The sequence below is a fragment of the Procambarus clarkii genome, chromosome 83 (genome assembly GCF_040958095.1).
Source record: "Procambarus clarkii isolate CNS0578487 chromosome 83, FALCON_Pclarkii_2.0, whole genome shotgun sequence".
NCBI classification, from domain to species: Eukaryota; Metazoa; Arthropoda; class Malacostraca; order Decapoda; family Cambaridae; genus Procambarus; species Procambarus clarkii.
Genome location: NC_091232.1, coordinates 2,619,341 through 2,642,024, shown reverse-complemented (window position 1 = coordinate 2,642,024; position 22,684 = coordinate 2,619,341). Strand labels below are relative to the sequence as shown.

The window sequence follows — 22,684 nt, the reverse complement described above, 5'->3', positions numbered from 1 at the left end:
CAAATGAGTGAGAGCTTATTAGTTTAACCATTTTCATGCAATTTGAATTGGCCTATTATGCACCTTGCAAAACTCCAATGGGTGGGAATAAAAAGGTTACAATCATGTTTATGCACTACTCTTGACAATTGATCAACATTTCTGGCAGCAGATAATTTTGAAATACACATTTTGTTAACATTTGTTATAGCATGATCTAAAAATGTATTTATTTTCTCGCGTTCCAAAACAAAGTGATGCAGAGTGTACGAATAATTTTGCTGATTTCATTTGGTCAGATAATAATTGTACACAGGTGGTTACACGAACAGACGACTGCTGACTCTTATTATCAGGCTGAGAGCTGCCCCTTCTCACAACTCATAATCAGTGATAAGAACTAGTTTTCCCTTGGGATACAAGATCCATAAAATCTATTCTTTACTAAAAAACTAAAAATAATAATAACTCACTAACATACCTTTCCATCCACTGTGTAAGTGATGATATTTTTGGATATAGACAGGAGAAGGAGAAAGTTAATCAGCTCTAAGTTTAACGTGGAGAGTAAACTTGTAACTATGTTATTACAGCTAACACTGTCACTTTCTCTAATTAGTATGATGGAGTCATCACTGTTACTGTGATCCGTGAGGTGGAACGATCACTGTATCTCCCACTATGACTAAGATATCACTGTGCATCCCTCTATGATGAAGATATCACTGAGCATCCCTCTATAATGAAGATGTCACTGTGCATCTCTCTATGATGAAGATATCACTGTATCACCCTCCATGATGAAGATAACACTATTCCTCCCTCTAACTATAATACATATATCACTGTTTTTTGTTCTTCTAACGACGATGGAGACAGCACTGTTACTCAATCTGTGATGGATATATAACCCTTACTCCTTCTGTGATGGAGAAATTACTATCACTCCCTGTGAGGGAGATATCACTGTCACCCGAGGCTATCAGGTCGGCTGGACCCCTTCCTAGTGGCTGCCACTCACCTGTCAGACAGAGGACGTCGCTCTGACATCAATCGCCAATTCTGACAAGGTAATTAATGAGGAACAGGGATTAAACATACTAATTCTCGCCAATGATTATCTCATTGGGTAATTTTCTATGTGAGGTGTTTCTGGAGCTTACGTAATCTGGGGCCTCAATTAATTCCAACAGATAAAGTGGGGAAGACATGTTTCCTGAGTTTTATAACAACAAAACAAAAAATCCTGTGATGCAAAACAGAAAGAATAATTGTAATGTTCCTGTAACTCACACTCACGCATAATATATATATATATATATATATATATATATATATATATATATATATATATATATATATATATATATGCAGAGAGAGAGAGAGAGAGAGAGAGAGAGAGAGAGAGAGAGAGAGAGAGAGAGAGAGAGAGAGAGAGAGAGAGAGAGAGAGAGAGAGAGAGAGAGAGAGAGATATCCTACTGACTATATACGCTTGAGGGAAGGTCATTTTATTTATTTACGAAAGAGTAAAAATGCTTAATTTGGCATTGGAAATGCTAATAAACTATATTAATGCCTTACAAAACAAAGTGACTATCATTCTTCTTGTGACTCTTATCTTGAATAACTTTGTAGTGAAAATCTTATTTTTCGTAGCTATTACAACAATTAATAAAACTTGAAAACGCTATCTTAATATTTCTTTCTGAATAATGTATTTTGACACAATATAATATTTGACACAATGAAATTTAATAGATATCTTAAGCTTTGACAGCCAACAAAAACCCAGTAAACACTGGGACCACAATGGTCAATTACCTGCAAAATTTCAACTTGAGTGTTATAACTTAAGCCCAACTTTGTTTTCTATTCTTCTATATGCAAAACATTCTCCAAGGTCGAGGCAATACTATTGTCTTAAGTAGATCCGGAAAGTACTTGATGAATTCCTCATTAAACAAAATAAAATAAATATTATAAACTGGATTATAAAGTGTAAAATTTTGCTTCATAAATAAATTTCAATGCCAGAAGCCCCAGAAGAAAATATATGAGTTTTGACCGCGTGGAACTGGGTTGTTAGAGCCAAGTCCGAAGTCTCTGTTGCGTGAAATTGTTCCTCCAACCTTGATCGCATTGTCAACCTTAGGGCTTTTGCTGGATGTTGAATATTACAGAATAAAATATAGTGATTCATGCCACATTTGGGTTGCTATTGAATGTTTAATATGACTGAGTAAGAGTGACACCTTTAGGCTCTATTTGATATGGAAGAATACAGAATCAAGTAAAGACTTACCATGAAAACCTCAGCACATCCGTTGTATTAGTGAAAAGGTCGGCAAGGGAATTTTACCGTGGGTAGTGTCTGATGCTTCCCAACATCAAAACACTTCTCTGTTGTCTCACGGACTCAATTGGCCACAAGGTAGAGGCACATACTCGGTCAAAGAGGGACACTAATAATAGAGTAGGAAGTATGGGAGATTGACAAGGCCGAAGAGAGAAGTAGGGGAGAAGAAAGTGAAGTAAGGATTGAGATGGAAATTGTGATTCAAGCCCAGGCAGCAAGAGCCTGGGCTCTCCCCCCATCAACAGTTCGTACCCTGACTGTAGGGTACAGTCAGCTGCTGAAACAGGAGAAATGGCTACTCAGGGATATCTGCTTTGTCTAATGAGTTTCTCTTGCCAACTCCTTCAGAGACTCAAGTTCCCATTTACCCCCGGAGCCAAGGGTTGATGAGCCTAGTGACGTGAAGCAGTAACACTTTCACGGCCTTCGGATTTTCTGGGCTTGTGGATCCCACTGAACATAGTGGGCACCACCACTTTAACGTTCACTGGACTGCAGGTGGGCCCAGGTGGGAGCCTGTTTCCCAGCCCCACCAAGGATGCAGGTTGACTTCATCTGGAGGTTCCTTTGTGATGCACATATGTCTGTTTCCTGCATTGTCGAAGCAATATTCTCCACTATAGACCAATTCCACCTGGTCAGTTTGCAATCGATTGGGAATATTGGTTAGGCTGCGGAACTTAAAACTTGCTCCTTATATAAAATATATATTTGAACGTATAAATTTGATTTTATATATATATATATATATATATATATATATATATATATATATATATATATATATATATATATTTATATATATATGCATCAGAAAACTCTTGACCCCTGAAGGATTCAAACCCAGTCAGCCAGGGCCTCCATGTCCCTTGGAGTGTCCAGGACTATAACAGCTGTTCCCAAAATGGTCATCGAGAGCTGTCTGATACTGGGTAAAGGGTCACACGACTTCCAATACTTTTGTACAGTTAGTGTGACTGAGTGGTTATAGTGCTGGACACGCCAAGGAGCATGGAGGCCCTGGCTGGCCGGGTTCGAATCCTTCAGTTGTCAAGTGTTACCCGATGCATGTTGGTTGAGAGAGAAAGAGAGAGAGAGAGAGAGAGAGAGAGAGAGAGAGAGAGAGAGAGAGAGAGAGAGAGAGAGAGAGAGAGAGAGAGAGAGAGAGAGAGAGAGAGAGAGAGAGAGAGAGAGAGAGAGAGAGAGAGAGAGAATGAGAATGAGGGAAAAGCGGAGTAGACGAAGAACAGATGTGAGGCAGGGCAAATGGAAGCCAGAAAGGGAGAATGAAAGAGAGGGAGAGAAAAGGGAGAGAGAATGAAAGGGATAATGGGAGAAAGAGGGAGGCAGAGAGAAAGACATAGTCGCGCACCGCCCGGGACCCCATCTTGAATATCAACATCTGCAAATGGAAAAGTCTGACTGTTCAAAGATTGGGGCTAGCCTCGTCCAATTGTTTCCAGTAATTGCTGTTGGGTAAGTCCCCAACATGGCTAGTCAGGGTCTTCTCCTATCACATGACTACATCATGGTGCAACGCTCGAGAGAACCCAGTGAACCTTCTGGCCAATCTTAGACTGGCATGACCTTTAAAACGTTCTAAAAGACGAAATAAAAAATTACTATTTAGGAAAATATTATACAATGTTATTTGTCAAAAAAAGGTCACAATTAATCTTCCTATTATACTTTAGATGTGATAGGGAAATATGTGTTGATAACGTCACCAGTGGATCCCACAACCCATTGACTCCCTCCCATCCCATCATACACGCCACCCATCCTATCATACACGCCACCCATCCCATCATACACGCCACCCATCCCACCATACTCGCCTACCATCCCACCATACACGCCACCCATCCCACCATACACGCCACCCATCCCACCATACACGCCACCCATCCACCATACACGCCACCCATCCCACCATACACGCCTACCATCCCACCATACACGCCACCCATCCCATCATACACGCCACCAATCCCACCATACACGCCACCCATCCCACCATACACGCCACCCATCCCATCATACACGCCACCTATCCCACCATACACGCCACCCATCCCACCATACACGCCACCCATCCCACCATACACGCCTCCCATCCCACCATACACGCCTCCCATCCCACCATACACGCCACCCATCCCACCATACACGCCACCCATCCCACCATACACGCCTACCATTCCACCATACACGCCTCCCATCCCACCATACACACCTCCCATCCCACCATACACGCCACCCATCCCACCATACACGCCACCCATCCCACCATACACGCCTACCATTCCACCATACACGCCTCCCATCCCACCATACACACCTCCCATCCCACCATACACGCCACCCATCCCACCATACACGCCACCCATCCCACCATACACGCCTCCCAATGCTTTAGTAGTCAGCTGGAAACACTTTTCTTGAATGAGTTTACACTGGTAGGGAAGCATATTGGCTCCTGCTACATAGTGACAAATGATACATAGTGTCACATAGTACTGGTGAGAGAGGGAGAGAAGGAAACAAAGGAAAAGAGGGAGAAAGAGAGAGAGAGAGAGAGAGAGAGAGAGAGAGAGAGAGGAGAGGGCAAAATGGAAGGAAGAGATGGGAGAGGGAGGAAAGGGAGAGAGGAAGTGAGAGAATGGGGAGGAATGACAGAGGGAAACTGGGAGAGGTAGGAAGAGTGGAGAGAGAGAGAGAGAGAGAGAGAGAGAGAGAGAGAGAGAGAGAGAGAGAGAGAGAAAGAGAGAGAGAGAGAGAGAGAGAGAGAAATGAACCAAGCACCACATTAAACATTTTATCATTTCTTACAGAATATTTATGCTGGCAAATTATATATTAGAAATTTTTGCATACTTGCCTTATACAACATTTATCACAAATTTGAAATTTAAATATAGATTTTTTCAACTTTTATATTCTATAAGAATTTGCGAAATGTATAATACTCTATTTATTCATCTGTCGGAAAATTCTAACCAAATAGATCTGGATGGTCATTCTTCAATCAAAAATTTTAGAAGTATTTTAAAAATATTACTGATTCTGCTTTAATGCAACTTACAAATATAACAAGAATATTGGTAATGGTAATTGGACCCATTTCTAATTATAAATTATTAACTTTTATCATAAAGACCGTTTTTCTCCCAAGTAGCTGTCCTGCCTTGAGGCTACCTTGAGGTGCTTCCGGGGCTTAGTGTCCCCGCGGCCCGGTCGTCGACCAGGCCTCCTGGTTGCTGGACTGATCAACCAGGCTGTTAGACGCGGCTGCTCGCAGCCTGACGTATGGGTCCTGCCTATATATAGGAAAAATATATAGGTAGGAAATATATTTTTCCTGCCTATATATTTCCACTAAATGCATTGATTGCACTTCTGAAGATGTGTTGAATTACACAAAATTTCTTAAGCCATTTCTCGTTTAATTTTTGCATTACGGTCATACATGTTTTCATATTATTCATTTCATGTCAACAACAGAAAATATGCTTGCATCACGACGCCTGGAACATTATTCACGCAACAATGCCTGAAACACGATATTCATTGTAAAAAAAAGGGTCAGCAACAAGTCAGCGGAAGGCATTATATATTGAAATGACTTCATTTTTATAATGAGGAAGGCGAGGGTTCGAGCTCTAGTGAGAGGCTGGTTGGATAGTCTCGTTTGGACTTGAATTGTGTTTTGGGTTTGCTGGTGAGGTTGTTGTGGTTAGGTGAGGGTGTTGTGGTTGGTGGTGAGGGTGTTGTGGTTGGTGGTGAGGGTGTTGTGGTTGGTGGGGAGGGTGTTGTGGTTGGTGGTGAGGTTGTTGTGGTTGGTGGTGAGGGTGTCGTGGTTGGTGGGGAGGGTGTTGTGGTTGGTGGGGAGGGTGTTGTGGTTGGTGGGGAGGGTGTTGTGGTTGGTGGTGAGGGTGTTGTGGTTGGTGGTGAGGGTGTTGTGGTTGGTGGGGAGGGTGTTGTGGTTGGTGGGGAGGGTGTTGTGGTTGGTGGGGAGGGTGTTGTGGTTGGTGGTGAGGGTGTTGTGGTTGGTGGGGAGGGTGTTGTGGTTGGTGGGGAGGGTGTTGTGGTTGGTGGAGAGGGTGTTGTGGTTGGTGGGAAGGGTGTTGTTGTGGTGGTTGGTGGCTGGTGGTGTACGTTTGGGGATAATCTCGGGCGTCATGGGTTCATATCCCGGTCGGGTCATTTACAGTTCTTCTAGTGATCTAGAAGAATGCGCAAGCAAGAATGCTTGCGCATTCTCGACCAACTGCGCAGTTGGTCGAGTTGGTCGATATATATATTAAATTAGGCCTTAGATGGCATATATTAGGACTAGCAATGCATATTTAGGCCTAGGATAGGTTAAGTTTACTTTGCAATGTAATTTGATGTACGAAATAGTACATCTAATTTTAATAGTATGAAAAATATATATTTTTGTGTGTATAGAATTCCATTTTTATACGTTTCATAATACTTGCTATTATGTACATGAGTTCATATTTGTATGTTGTCTCAGTAGTTGATATGTGTCATCAATTTTGGAAGATGGATTGTAATAATACAAACTAAATATTATTTCGCGAATAAAACACCTGGCAGCGGTGGGATTCGAACCCACGCCTCCGAAGAGACTGGTGCCTTAAACCAGCGCCTTAGACCGCTCGGCCACGCTACCTTAATGCTCAACGAACCCAACATGAATTTGGACTTCGTGAGTTGATACCTACGCAACACCTTAATATGTAATGTTATTCATTTTTTATAATTATGGATCTCAAAAACACTGATCCCAGTATGCGGAAAAAACACATTTGAAGATTTAGACAAAGCTGAAGTCGTTTTCGGCTCAATTCGCCTTCATCAGAGCAAGATAAAGACTGGGGGATGAAAAATTAATAGAGAGAGAGAGAAAGAGAGAGAGAGAGAGAGAAGAGACAGAGAGACAGAGAAAGAGAGAGAGAAAGAGAGAAGAGACAGAGAGAGAGAGAGAAAGAGAGAAGAGACAGAGACAGAGAAAGAGAGAGAGAAAGAGAGAAGAGACAGAGAGAGAGAGAGAAAGAGAGAAGAGACAGAGACAGAGAAAGAGAGAAGAGACAGAGAGAGAGAGAAAGAGAGAGAGAAAGAGGGAAGAGACAGAGACAGAGAAAGAGAGAGAGAAAGAGAGAAGAGACAGAGAAAGAGAGAGATAATTGAAATATTCTTTAATATATAAATATTTGTGTTCAAACAACTATTCTAAATATTTTCACTTCTTGTTTTCTGTATGCAGTCAGAAAATTAGTCGCCCCATTAGCAGCCGGAATTGCAAAATCTCTTGTTGCATTTCCCCCAGGTCATGTTGAGAAATTTTTGCCATTGTGTTGAAGTGTACTTCGCGACGACCTCTGCAGAGTCATGCACTTGGGACCTAGACGGTCTTCAGCGTCATGCACTTGGGACCTAGATGGTCTTCAGCGTCATACAGTGGACAATGAGGCAATTATTGTATCCTGACAGCCGACATTGTGTCTCTGCTCCACGGCTGTTGTAGTCAACATTTTAATCTTCTTGAGATTATTGTGTTCCCTCGCTGCTCTCACGAGTGGACATAGTATTGCATCTCTGAGCGTCCACTAGCCGACACAACACAGTGTTGCTCCTCCTCCACTCTCTCTCCAGGTATATTGAATCAACTCCTCAGTCCTGCAGAGGATGCCCCGAGGAAAGAAATATATGAAGAAGGTTCCTTGTAGGATTCTTTGTGTCCTCCTTCAGGATTCTATAATAACTCGAGAGATCCTTTGCCTAAAACTGTTGAGCTTATTGGCACTGACCAAAATGTCGAATTTCTCGTACCTCCTTCATATATATGAATCCCAACCTGACTTTTATGAGTAAAAAATAACTAAAGTATTTTTTTTTTCAAATGTCATGAAGGCTACAGTTAAAATTTATTTTGAAATAGTCCTTCAATGGGTTGAATAGAGCTGTTAATTTTTAATTTATCTTCTGCCACTAAACCTTTGACGAAAAACTAACCAAAGGATGTTAAATTTGCACCACACTTTTGTTAATTAATTGATTATGATTATGACATATAAGGCAAGAAAATAAGATAAAAAAAAGGCAAAATAAAAAACGATTTCATTTCAAAAGAGGAAAAGAACAGACACATGAAATTAAAATAAACAAAATTCTACGAGTATCGACATAATAGGTTCAATAAGATGTTCAATCTGAACAAAAAATTAGAGAACGGGATGTGATGGTTGGAAAGTGGAGACATAAATAAATATGAGACAAGAGGGAAAGACCTTCGTAGTAGTAATAAGAAACACGGAACAGTTTAAAAGAGAATTGATTTTCTTATTGACATATCACTTTAATGCGATTTTTTGGGGGAATTAAAGGAAATATTGTTGGCACTAACTCCATACGCACTTTAGAAGTATATATGATAAGAAACTTGCAGAAAGGGAGTCATTATATTAAATTTAAGTATATACAGGGCATTATATTTATGTACACACACACATACACATATGTGTGAGTGAGAGAAAACTCCTCACCCCAGAAGGATTCGAACCCAGACAGCAAGGGGGTTCCACGCACCTCCTCACTTGCGAACACAGCACTGATACCACTACACCTGTGAATAATCCATAAAATTTCCAGATAAGCTCTAAATCAAGCAGATCGATATAATTTATTGGCTTAATTTGGTGTTGAGCTTAAGACTTATCAACCTCTGGAGAACTTACCAAAGCCACCACCATATCTCACCCACTAATAAACAGGTACACGTTACTCCTGAATACAGTGCATGTCTTAAGTAAACTCTCAGTGTATAAATGCAAGCAATAGACAAAAGGAAGAGTGTGGGGTTGTGTAGGAGGTAGAATATATGCGAATAGTTGACAATGGTGTGCGACAGGCAGAAACATTTATCTAAGGGGAGAGTGTGGATGCTGCTGCTGCGTGAGGCTCTGGTTACCACGCACACCATCCTCCAGAAATAACAGTACGAGGAGCAATTATTCGATCCAACGTTCCAATATGTACAGTTGGACACATGCAAAAGACCCACGACTTGTACTGTTAGTTTTAAAATGTCCAGGAAAAGAGCTAAAACCCCCAAATTTAAACATTCTTAGACCTTGTATAGCTCATGAATCTGGACGCTCGGGGCTAGCCTTATCAAACTTTTCAGGGTGCCTGGGGTGCTGTTGGGGCATGATCATAGGTAGGCGAACGCGACCCCCCATGTCCACCCCTATTCATGCAATGATACCAGTCTATAATCAAGTTCTAAAATTCATCCTTTCTAAGATTCAAATGGCAAAATATTTTCTATATAATGATTACATGTTAGCAGCCCCAGAATTAAACAGAAACCTTGCTACAGCAGAATGCTTAACCCATATGGGCAACATTAATGTGTGTGTTTGTAAAGATTTAAATTAAAAAAAAATCTAAATTGTTTGATTGTCAAGTAGTTTATTGATGAAGACTTTGCGTAGAAAAATGACTACAGTGATGAAGGTACTGTGCTTTTCAGATGTCTACAGTGATGAAAATAGAGAGTATTGAACGTACTTACAAGTGATGAAGAGTGTGTTGAACGTACTTACAAGTGATGAAGAGTGTGTTGAACGTACTTACAAGTGATGAAGAGCGTGCTGAACGTGGTTTTAGTGATGTTGGTCGTGTGTAGCGTAGTTGCGGTGATGAGGGTCTTGTGTAGTGAAGATAGTTGAAGTGATGAGAACAGTGAATTGATGAACAGTTTAGTGATGATGATGATCTTCGACGGGGGCATCCAGAGGGGGGAGGGAGGCCCGGATAGTCAAGATAGTTAAAGGGATGGAGATGGTCCTGTAAACTGTAGATGGTCATAGTGATGGACAAGGTCCTGTACACTGTAGATGGCTACAGTGAGGCATGTTGCGTGTGGTGAAGATGGTTGTAGAGAGGAATACAGTGTATAATGATTGTCAGAGCGCTAATGATTTTGAGAAATTAAAAGATAGATACAATCATATAGAGTAGTGTTTAGTGAACGTGGTTTCTGCGATAAAAACGGTATGAATGAAGATGATTAGAGTGATGCAGAAAATATATAATAAAATGGATACAGTGATGATGATTATGTGTATAAAGATAATTATACAGTGATGAAAATAGTGCGTAGAGAAACAAATAATAAAGTGTAGGAGGACCAGATACAGGAACGAGGATGAGGGGCAGTTATGGACGCTATAATATGCCTGATACAATCACTACAATACGTTTAATACACTCAAATGTATTAAACGTTTATAATAAACTGTTGCAAAAAATATATATCTAAATTGGCATCATATGTTCGTTGCAAGCTCATCCCAATTATACAAGGAAGCATGATGCTTTCTGAATGCAAAATGTCTTATCTATTTGCCCACGCTTTCTTATGTGACTTTCTAAATACTTCAACGATAACTGTCATTATTTTATTTTCTTCAAAGCACTAATGGGGTAAATGCTTCACCGTATTGAGTATATTGCATTTAAAGAACCAATCACCGTCTGACACGTCAAAGCTAACGAACACGCCAATATGAGGGAAATGATGGAGAAAAAACACGTTCTTTTAGTATCCCTCAAACTCACTTTCTCCTTAACGTGTTCTCTCTTTTAAATGCACAAAGTCTCCCGCCTCCCTCAATCCTAACTCAGCTCCCAACAACTGCTGGCAACTGAGGTGATATTTACACACAGGAGTTGAACATTGTCCAAATTACCCACTGTGTTTGCTGCCATAAAGCTGCACTAATTGTGGGGTACTGCTGGAGTAAGTGAAAACGTGAGAGAGAGAGAGAGAGAGAGAGAGAGAGAGAGAGAGAGAGAGAGAGAGAGAGAGAGAGAGAGAGAGAGAGAGAGAGACAGATACAGATTCAGAGACAGAGACAGAGACAGAGACAGAAAGAGAGAGGGAGGAACACGTATAAAAAATGGATATACAAATAGTTAAAGAACCATATTTTTAAGGCACAGGTTCAAGCCTGCGAAGATACAAGAGCTCAGGGGAGAGATATGGAAGGAAGGAGAGGTTAAGAATGCGAGAAAGAAAGAAAGACAAGTAAGAAGAGGTGTTCGTTGTTGCGTTACTTACACTTGTGTTACGGAACCACTGTATCAGGCTCGTAAATATATGGGTGAAGGAAATATTCTTACAAGTTGTATCAGATGAAAAGGAAATCTTATTGTTGACGGGGAGGAGGCCAAACAGACCACTTGACCGTGGTCTGTCAGGTCAGCATAGTCAGTAGAGTTATGTTTGACCGTGGTCAGACTTATTTACATATGCAGAGTTATCAGTATAAGTAAAGAAGTAGTTGTAAAATACATCAGATACATTTTAGCTAAAATTAATTCGGAAAATCTGTCGACAAAATATGTATTGTTTATATGAGAGGACCACAAAGTGGAGCCAGCCAGAGTATGCCTCAGACTCAGACTCAGACTCAGACAGACTCAAGCCATCATGGTCGCCAGCAATCAACGTTCAGAGACTGTTCCCTGCATGGCTCTTGTCGCCCTGAGTTGCAAGGAGGAATTGCCTTATGTTGCCACAAGCAGACCTTGCGTCATGTTGCCACAAGCAGACCTTGCGTCATGTTGCCACAAGCAGGCCTTGCGTCATGTTGCCACAAGCAGGCCCTTGCCTCATGTTGCCACAAGCAGACCTTGCGTCATGTTGCCACAAGCAGGCCCTTGCCTCATGTTGCCACAAGCAGACCTTGCGTCATGTTGCCACAAGCAGGCCTTGCGTCATGTTGCCACAAGCAGGCCCTTGCCTCATGTTGCCACAAGCAGACCTTGCGTCATGTTGCCACAAGCAGACCTTGCGTCATGTTGCCACAAGCAGACCTTGCGTCATGTTGCCACAAGCAGACCTTGCGTCATGTTGCCACAAGCAGGCCTTGCGTCATGTTGCCACAAGCAGGCCCTTGCCTCATGTTGCCACATAAGAGCCTTCATCGCCTTCTCGCACTCCAGAATGCCTTTCACGAAGCCATCACATGTTTTATGGCCCAATCGTTCCGCCAGCAATACGGGTACCCACTTTTTCTCTGGATTGAACTATTTTATGTAACAATTTATTGCCTGGATGCTATTAAGAAGATAAATATAGAGCGTTGGTTAGTCGTTGATGTTTACCTGTGTGGGTTACCGGCGGCTTGTTTGTGGTACTCTGGTATCCCAGCTGTCTTGGCAAGAACCTTTTAGGTAAGACTTTAATTGGTAATGCTATTTCGACTAGTCTTAAGTGTCCATTCCATCCCAGCTCCTCAGGCACTTCCTGAAGGAATGTCTAATCGCGTGCGATCGATACTTTATCACATATCACGGAGGAAGGCCTGCATAAGGTGAATATTTTCGGTATTTTCTGAATAGATGTTGCAAGCAATATCGTTGTTGAGGTTCTCACTGCTAGTGTTACCATGCACTTTCAAGATTGTTCTCCTAAATTTACTCCTATCTTCGCACACGCCAGCTGCAGGTACAGAGACTGCAGATGTATTTAAATCATGTGCTCACTGAATCGAGGATCATGATTTTTGTATTTTCACTCGTGAATTCAGTAATTATCCACTTTGTCGTATCTGTGAAGTGCACGCACGGTTACGTTCGAGACATCTTACGTGAACTAAGCTCGTATCATCCATGGCCTGAAGTCTAACTTGGGTCAACATCCAAGTTTGCTGTAGATTTCGTTGATAAGTTTCATAGCTCTCTCTCTGAGTGACGACATACAATATGGGGTAATGACCAGCACATAATTCATCCCACAAAACCCCGACTTCTGGTGTTAATGAATCTGGGAACATGAGTGAGAATTATATTCCTCAAGGAGCTCCCAGCTCGACTGAGAACTATAATGACTCTCAAGATGGTGTTTATCAGGCAACTGAAGATATCTTTTACCTGACAAATTCTTATATTAACTCAGGCTGCGAGAGAGCTCCTAAGAGCAGGCTAATGGTTGGAGATAAGATACTGGTACAGTGTGGAAGGCTCCCACTCCCCCTCCTTACATGCCTTTCATTTGGGTTTCCAACAACTCATTTGCTTTAGGAATAACACAATAGTAAATTACACTTCTCAGTCTCACATCCAATTATTTTGAGTATTGGGAAGACGTTCCTTGGGTATTTAACGAAGGAGTATATTAGAGTACTATCAGAATGCTCAACAGTTACAGGTATATTCAATTTAAAGTCATTGAACCATACATGTGATAATAAGGTTTGTAGAGTAATAGTGCTACTTGTTTATAACAAATACTTTTTAAATGAATGCAATATATATATATATAAATATATATATATATATATATATATATATATATATATATATATATATATATAAATATATATATATATATATATATATATATATATATATTATATATATATATATATATTATATATATATATATATATTATATATATATAACCGCAAGTTTATTAAATGATGTTCAAGCTGGCAGCAAAATTATGCAAATTGCTTAGTGGGACCTGATGCTCTTAAATTACTGTGAAAAATTCTTCCCATCCTTTTCGGGAAAGAGGGAGGAAGCAAGAGGTGAGGGGAAAAAGAGAAGGCAAGTGAAAAAGAAGGAAACAAAATATGTTAAACAGGAAACAAAATAGCTGTGTTCGCAATATGGGAAGAGATGAGAGGGGAAAAGGGGAAGCCAAGAGTGAAGCCAAATAGAGAAACTATGTGAGGAAAAGTTGATTTTTTTTTAATAGTAGCGAGAAAAGTTAGTAGCGAGTTAGGGAAGAGAGTTATTGAAGGTGAGGGAGGAGAGATGGAGAGGAGTGAAAGTGGGTCTCAATAGAGATGGAGGAAAGTTTTCGAGGATTGAAAGCAGGTCTGGCTAGAGATAGAGGAAAGATGGTGAGAAGTGAAATGAGATCTAGATGAGAGAGCAAATTGAAGACTATCAATGATCCTATACATAACAATAAGTGATTGTTATTATTATTATGAAATGAAGTGACTCCCCCTAGAAGCAGAACAATCGCTAACCGGCATCGCACAATACAATACAAACATACAATACAAGGATACCAAAAGAAACTGAAACTGAACAATAAGAGATGCAACCAATAGGAATTCATAATTCACATTTGTGGTCGCTTTCGGGGAAGAGTAATTCCCCCCCCCCTCCCTATTGATTAAAACATTATTTTAATATACTTCAGCTATTTTTTTTGTCCTATCTTTCTATCCTTACCGGTAACTTTCGTATCACGTGTCAGCTCTGAAGAGATCAACCAATTTCTGCCAAAACCAGTTTTCCGGTGGAAGGAAACTAAATATATGCATTTTGTATCTATTTAATAGAGAACTTGATATCTCTGAAAGTGGTTAAGAGGACACGGTAATTAGTTTAGTGGTTCCTAGGAACAAAGTTATCAAACTTAAATTTTTAAAAAGTCCTCATTAGCACAGTATTTGCTAGGGTCCTTTATTGATTTTAAAGATGCCTTTAGAAAGCATTTGTTTTAAAAAAAATTTGTCCTTGGAGTTCAGGAAAGGACTGGATTACAGAGAGCTGAGATATGTGGTGCCAATTTTGCATCAAACTGTCAGCCACTTGTTTGTCACTTGACGTCTATAAATAGGAAAAATTGGTCGAATTAATCATCGCAAAAGCCATTCATTTACATCTTTAAAAACTTGGAATAATATGGTATTAACAAACATATCAAATTTATTCGTGATATTTTCCAGTATATTTCAAACAGTTCACAATGGTAAGGATAGAGACATTACGGTATATGTCTTGGCTTTAGCCATATCTATCAAAGTTTCACAAAATGCTTGGTAGGAGTCTAACTAATTTGTCCTGGGGAGGATTATCCTAAGTTGGATTAAAGTATGTTTATTTCTGTTTTAACAGAAAGCTACCATAATTGAAATTAAAGTCCAGTGGGAAAAGTGTTGAAAGTTGAGTGTCTTAGGATACTGTCTGGATACCTCTAACTTGCCTTATATATAGCTCTGTTTTGTGACATTTTAATGTGTGTGTAACATTTAAAAAAATTAATTAAGGAAAAAATAGGGCAGGAGATAAACTCAGAAGACTCAACATTTCTGAGAAGCACACAATTTCTGCTCTTTGTCTTTTCAAATTTTATGGCTCACTCTCCAAACACTCTGCCATTCCTTTCCTTTGCTCTTCCTTTTTATCCTCTCCGTTCCGTTGCTAACTTTTCCCCATCATCCTTCCCCCCTAACATTTTCCTCTGGCCCAATTCCACTCCCCCACTTTTTTTCCTCTTCAATCTTTCTCACCCACTCTCCCCCTCTCTCTCTCTCTCCTCCCCCACTCTACCCTCTCACACACCTGCTCCACAGCGACCAGAACTTTGTAGTGCCCTGTAATTCTGGGTCTGTAACGCTGTATCACCGCCCGAGTGTCATTAGTTACAACAAGGCTATTGTGTTTAGCGGCTGGCATTCTCATGTTATCCTGTAATGAGGTCTTCTCAGTTGAATTACAGTGAGACGTGTGTTGTAGTTTGTCCTGGTTAACGAGCCACAACACGTCAAACTCTCTGTATATTATTCACGCATCTGGAGGAATGTACCTGCAGACTTGAACAAATCTACAAGGGCCGTGACGAGGATTCGAACCTGCGTCAAGGAGCATCCCAGACCTACATACTTACTCTTACAACTTTGTGTTCATTTTACATTGATGATTTAGTTATTGAGGGCGATTTTTGTGGTACTTCAAGTGAGTTATAGTTAGAGGGACAGAGTTTCTTAACTCGATATCTTATTTGTATTGGATATTTGTACGTATATTGTAATGTTTCTGCTTCCTATGCTTCCTGTTATGTAATATGATATCAGTTATTTCTGATTTGTTATTTAATAACAAATCATTTGTGTAAGAATCAGTTACCTCACAAGTAAACAAACAATAATTAGCAGTCTTTAACTTGTATTATTAATTGCTTTGGTCATTTTGCCAGCGAAAAATGTTAGTTGGATGGAAAATGAATAGGCGTTATACATATTCATACATATTCAAAATAAGACACTTATTTTATCCTTAAATTGTCCTTAATTTTATTATTAAATAAAAGATTTCATTCCGCTGTAGCCTAAAACATATTGTTTAAACGAGTGATAAACACAAGAGACACTGTACCAGAGGAGTTGACACTGTGGTAGAGTAAAGATCTTTAGAATTCCATAAGATAAGCACATCACCTCAAATGCGAAATTGCCCCCCCCCCTTGTTCCTGAGAAAATCAATTGAACCCTTGCAGAGGATTTGAATTTACACCCCTATACCACACCAAAGTGTGCGCGGGTCATCCCGTGGTTCAGTGGTTTAAGGCGTGTGCATGGGAGAACGCATTGTGCAGGTTCGAATCCTTGGCATATGGCTCCAATTGCTTTTCTCATTGACACGTCATGTTAATGTGATGGTAGAGCGTCGGTCTCGCTTCATGCAGGTCAGCGTTCAATCCCCGACCGTCCAAGTGGATGGGCACCATTCCTTCCCCCCCGTCCCATCCCAAATCCTTATCCTGACCCCTTCTCAGTGTTATATAGTCGTAAGATCTTGGCGCTTTCCCCCTGATAACTCCCTTCTTCCCTATGTCCATAACCCTATATAGACTTCCCATAAACCGACAGCCTTATTTTGGATCTAATGATCTGTTGCTGTTTGTAAATAACCCTATGTAATCACCTTTACTCTCCATTATTTCACCCTATCTTATCACCGCCCCTCCCATCACCACCCCTTCCATCACCACCCCTCCCATCACCACCCCTTCCATCACCACCCCTCCCATCACCACCCCTTCCATCACCACCCCTCCCATCACCACCCCTCCCATCACCACCCCTCCCATCGCCACCCCTTCCATCACCACCCCTTCCATCACCACCCCTCCCATCACCACCCCTTCCATCACCACCCCTCCCATCACCACCCCTCCCATCACCACCCTCCCATCACCACCCCTTCCATCACCACCCCTTCCATCACCACCCCTCCCATCACCACCCCTTCCATCACCACCCCTCCCATCACCACCTCTCCCATCACCACCCCTCCCATCACCACCCGTCCCATCACCACCCTCCCATCATCTTCCCTCCCATCACCACCCCTCCCATCACCACCCTCCCATCATCTTCCCTCCCATCACCTCCCCTCCCATCACCACCCCTCCCATCACCACCCCTTCCATCACCACCCCTCCCATCACCTCCCCTCCCATCACCACCCTCCCATCATCTTCCCTCCCATCACCTCCCCTCCCACCACCACCTCTCCCACCACCACCCAGAGAACGCTTGTGGTTCCTGCCCCCTGGTATTATTTACGCACGGGCAGCCTCTTAGGGCATCTTTATGGTATTAATATTTCACCCTAGCTGGAGCTTTAGCCGAACTGACACATATTTAAGCGAACCTAAACACACTTTCTCCCCCTTTCTAATCCCTGGTTATACCGGGTGGGGCTTCCTGAACAGCCCCGCAGACCATCGGGCCAGCTACTTCTGTACTGAGCCGAGATTTTGCAAATTAGCTATAAAAGAAAACAAGGATTTTTGTTAGCTTGGAAAATAGTTTCTTGTTGCTTCGAGTATGCCGTATGTTTCAACTCCCCAATATACGTGTGTTTAGGCTGATTGCTTTACTCGTTACCTGAAACTCTTATATTTTGCTGTGTAAATATCTCTCATATGCCCAACCAGTCTTGTTGATAATCAGAATATACTGATCAGTGAGAAATACCTTTTAATACGTTGATGTATGTTGCTTTCTTTGGGGCAATTAGCTATAATAAACTTTATAAGCTGACTCTATAAGTAATTAATAAGTTGACTCTGCAAGTACTTTATAAGATGACTCTATAAGTACTTTATTAGTTGATTCTATAAGTACTTTATAAGTTGACTCTATAAGTATTTTATAAGTTTAAACAGAGCAAATGTACCTTCGTAGTTGGATGAAGTTGTGGATGGAAGGGAAGGGAATTATCAAGGGAAAGCGCCAAGCTATTACAACTATATAGCACAGGGAAGGGGTTAGGATAAGGATTTGGGATGGGACGGGGGTAAGGAATGGTACCCAGCCACTTGGACGGTCGGGGGATTGAACACCGACCTGCATGAAGCTAGACCCTCGCTCTACCGTCCAGTCTAAGTGGTTGAACGGGTAGATCCACCTTGGATGGACGTTGTTCCATACAAGTTATGGATGGAATAACAGCATATTTTGATGCGAATCCCAATCCACACTTCCCCCTGGGTGACTCAGACTTGTGTGGACGTCCACACCTTACCTTGAGGTTACCTTGAGGTGCTTCCGGGGCTTAGTGTCCCCGCGGCCCGGTCGTCGACCAGGCCTCCTGGTTGCTGGCCTGATCAACCAGGCTATTAGACGCGGCTGCTCGCAGCCTGACGTATGAGTCACAGCCTGGTTGATCAGGTATCCTTTGGAGGTGCTTATCCAGTTCTCTGTTGAACACTGTGAGGGGTCGGCCAGTTATGCCCCTTATGTGCAGTTATGCCCCCCACACGCTGACAAAAACAACACACACATGCACTCATTAATCACCACAACTCATGCACTCACTTTCATCTAGAGTTGTTGGGCACTTTTTCATACACACACACAAGGTCTGCTGTTTCTTTACAAATTTCCTCGTTGGAGGTAATCAATTACAGGAACGCATCCCTACCGACGCTTTCCCACGCTTTATGCAGTCTTCAGGTGAATGGTGGCTTGCAATAAATCCAGGTTGTATATCAAAGCGAGAAGTGATATATAGAACTCATTTGCAGCAGGTGTTGGCTGTCCTTGATGTGATATATAAAACCGCCAGGTGGATCTGCGTTAGTCATTCCACGGCATTCGCCCAACGTGCTTAATTATTCCGCGGGATTTATTGGAGTGTAAACATATTATCTACGACGCTCAGTTCCTTTAGTGGACTCGAGTTTTGAGAAGAAGTTTGGACCCCTGAATGCATTCGTGTGGTGTATCGCGTGCTTCGCGAGAATATAAATATATAAATAATATTTTTGTTGGGAACAGACAGCAAATTATATATATTTATAATATAAAACAATATATATATATATATATATATATATATATATATATATATATATATATATATATATATATATATATATATATATAATTGGGATCGTATCAAGGTTCCTCCAAAGTCGACCTATCGGCCTTCCCCCAGGATTTAATCCTGTAAGAGTTACGAAACTCCCAGGTACCTATTTACTGCTAGGGGGAAAAGTATTATTAGGTGAAAGGAAACGTACCTAATGATTTCAGTTCGACATTTCCTCGAAGTTTTGTCGCCTAGATTAGGAGACCAGTTAAGAACCAAACTTCTCAATATTCCTTATGTCTGCCGTGTGATTTTTTTTTAATGTGAATAGTTCAGACTAGGGCAACATATCTCAGCTATTGACACATTAGCACGCCCAGTCATAGGATTCTCTAGCATGCCTAACTACCATCACGAATGCATTCGTGTTTAATGCGATGCGTTTCAAAATAATTTTCTTCTTATACAATTCTCCTTAAAGGAAAGAAATCAAAACACCAATCTAAGATGTCCTAAACACCAAATATTCAGCATTCACAACTCACAGACATTACCACAAAATAATAAAATGTAAATAACACTAAGACTTGAAGCACTGAGATAAGCTACAAACCACAACAGAACATTTAGTTTGTATAAACATCCATCAACAAGTTGTCAATGTGAGCTCAAGTCACTGGTCAAAATGGCCACAATGGGTCCGACGGAGTTAAAACCGATGGACACAACCATGCACAAATTCCTTGGTTCCTATGTCCACACAATTCCAATATGACATCAGCTTCGGCCAGCTCACTAGACTGCATCGATTAATTTGCATAGGGACCATCTAATTAATCGAAAGTAAATACCCGACACCCTCAAGCGGAGGAAGGATTAATCAAATGGCCAAAGCCAGAAGCACTGCGTAGCGAGGATACAGCCGTGTTAGAGTGGAATTGGCTATTACTCCCAGCAGCGACTGAACTAACATGACAGTTTAAATACGTGAGATTAATAACAACTCGGACATCAGGATTTTGTGGACCAGTCGTGGGTTCTCTTGAGATATTTATTTGGTGAAAACGTGCAAATGCTGTTTCGTGCTTTCGTGTTTGGTGTGGTGTTGTGGAGGCCTGATCGAGGACCGTGCCGCGGGGACGCTAAGCCCCGAAATGATCTCATGGTAAATAGCAAGGTTTATATTATATATAGACATATGTTGTACCTAGTAGCCAGAACGCAGTTCTTGGCTACTAGGTACAATAAATATATATATATATATATATATATATATATATATATATATATATATATATATATATATATATATATATATATATATATATATACATATATATATATATATATATATATATATATATATATATATATATATATATATATATATATATATATATATATATATATATATATACAGCAAAATACAACCAAACATCTTTGTTTCCACATTGATTTGTGTTGCTTTCTTTATGTTTTTTATTCACAGATACAAATTCGTTCTTCTTTTCAAACAATTGTAAGAGTCATCAGCTGAACAAGAAAACATTTACATACCCTCAAATTTGAAAAAAAAAACTAAATTATGTAAATCGAATTTAATACGTCGTAATTTACAAAACGACATATACCTTAATTATGAATGTGGAAGACGGTGGGAAAAAATTAATTGTGAATGTGGTAGACTGGGGAAAAATTAATTGTGAATGTGGTAGACTGGGGAAAAATTAATTATGAATGTGGAAGACGGTGGGGAAGATTTACCTTGAGAACTGAGCTACAGCTTAAAGTGAGGCTTTCTGCTCTCGCCGCCAGATGGCAGAAGCGACCGCGTCGACCCTCATGGTCATTTCTTCCACATTCCCTTCCACCTCTCCCATTTTCCGCCTTATCCCCACCCTTTCCCTCTCTCTCCTTAACCCCCATCTCCCTACCCTCCGACTTCGATCATATAGTCATTTCAATTTATACTTAGAGTTAAATTAATTTTGAACATGCGCGGGCAAACGGCGGGAGTATCGTCAATACTCTACGGACAACATTTCTAAATTGCATTACCGAATACCTGAGAATCGCACAGAGCATTGGATTATATTTCTTAAATCACTTAAATCTACCTCGACCAGCCTATGCTTGTCCAGTACCCCCAGCCGATTAACCCTACAAATTTGGGTGAGGCTAGCTTCAAGCGTCTGGTCTTGCCAAACATTCTCTCATATATATATATATATATATATATATATATATATATATATATATATATATATATATATATATATATATATATATATATATATATAACTGAAATTTAAAAATAAGTAAATGTAACTTCTAGAAATAGAGAAAAAATGATGGAAACAGATTCTAAGAATATGGCAGTCATGCTGAAAATAGGCATTTAAAAAAAAAAACAATGTTATCTACATATATTTAACTCTCGTGATGAATATAAATGCATAGTGCATGCATAAATATACGAATCTCTCTGGGTCATCATTTTGTGCTCTGCAGTAAACAATTTAAAACATAGTCTCTGGGCCTAACATAGTGACGAATGGTCCAGTTTCAGTAATTGGATATTCAGGTTAATAGAACGTAAATGTATTTGTTGAAAAATTGGCCGGTATTGACAAACACATTGTTTTTCCGGATAGTAATTCATTGCATTGGAGACGTGCCGTCAACCAGAGAAACTGGAGGCACGTTGTGGTTGTGATGAAACGCAAAAATATTAAAGACTCGAAATACAGAAAAATGCAGAAAAGAAGTTTCGGCTTCATTCGCCAAATGGAGAGGAGTCCTGGACGTGGCCACTCCTTCTTTCTTCCATTTAAAATCCTTTCTGTCAGAAATAATATAAACGCCGACTATTGTACACAACGTGACCTGAATGGATGTGAACATGTCACTCATATCAGATATTCTGGTGACAAGGAGTGATGCATGTCACTCAGGCTGATGATTAAATCGAATGCCTTAGTGTAACTCCCTGGAGCAGGAGTTTCCACCAGTGAAGCCTCGCAGAAACACAGATATATATATATATATATATATATATATATATATATATATATATATATATATATATATATATATATATATATATATATATATATATATGTAGAGACCCATAGCCTTGGAGAATAAAATAGAGAGTACTCAGAGAAGACCTTGTGGATCCTCCCTGAACACTTTGATATT

General features: G+C 40.4%; 1 non-coding gene across 1 annotated transcript; it reads right to left on the bottom strand.

The window, feature by feature from the left end:
* Positions 1–6,936: 6,936 nt before the first annotated feature.
* Positions 6,937–7,018, bottom strand: TRNAL-AAG (transfer RNA leucine (anticodon AAG)). Its single transcript has one exon. It is a non-coding gene; the product is annotated as a tRNA-Leu (tRNA).
* Positions 7,019–22,684: the final 15,666 nt, after the last annotated feature.